The following is a 644-nucleotide window of genomic DNA, read 5'->3' on the forward strand; positions in this document are numbered from 1 at the left end:
GTGGCACGGCTTCTTCTGGCTGAGATAATGTCAGTTGTCAAACCAGGCACCGAGGCGTTGACAGCTAGTGAAGTGGGAAATAAAAACCCCAAAGTTCCGATGTAAAGCTTGTATTTTGTGAAAAGGTTGGTCTTGATAATCAGATTTGATCTGCATCCGTCCACCCGGCATATGAATGTTGTTTATCTAGTCGTTTAGAAGAAGGAAAAAAAGAAAATTACTTGAAACATCGGGTCAGTTTTTAGCGAGAGGAAAGGGTGAAGGGCACTGTGCTCTTTTATTCATTGGTATCATTGTGTATATGTTCAGTGCCAAATGTAAATAAGTCTTCTGTTCCACACTGTTCTGCGTAGCGCTGATAGTCTCAAGGTCCTGCATGGACCCTCTTAAAACAGTAATTCAGTTCAAATTTATAAATGTGAAACTGAATTGGGTAATCTCGGGTATGTCATTTAACACCCTACTCCCAAGTTACATTGTGTGGATATTTTGGAAGCTTGGTATTGGAGTTGTTCTTCTGTTTGGTTGTTTGTAATATTTTGCCCTTGCCCCCATGCCTTGCTTTAAGACAAGGCAACCGTTTATTTCCAGGAAGCACCTGTTTCTTGGGGATTCCCCCCCCCCCCCCCCCCTGTTTTCTTTTT

The sequence above is a fragment of the Phaethon lepturus genome, unplaced genomic scaffold, assembly GCF_000687285.1.
Source record: "Phaethon lepturus isolate BGI_N335 unplaced genomic scaffold, ASM68728v1 scaffold27985, whole genome shotgun sequence".
Classification (NCBI taxonomy): domain Eukaryota; kingdom Metazoa; phylum Chordata; class Aves; order Phaethontiformes; family Phaethontidae; genus Phaethon; species Phaethon lepturus.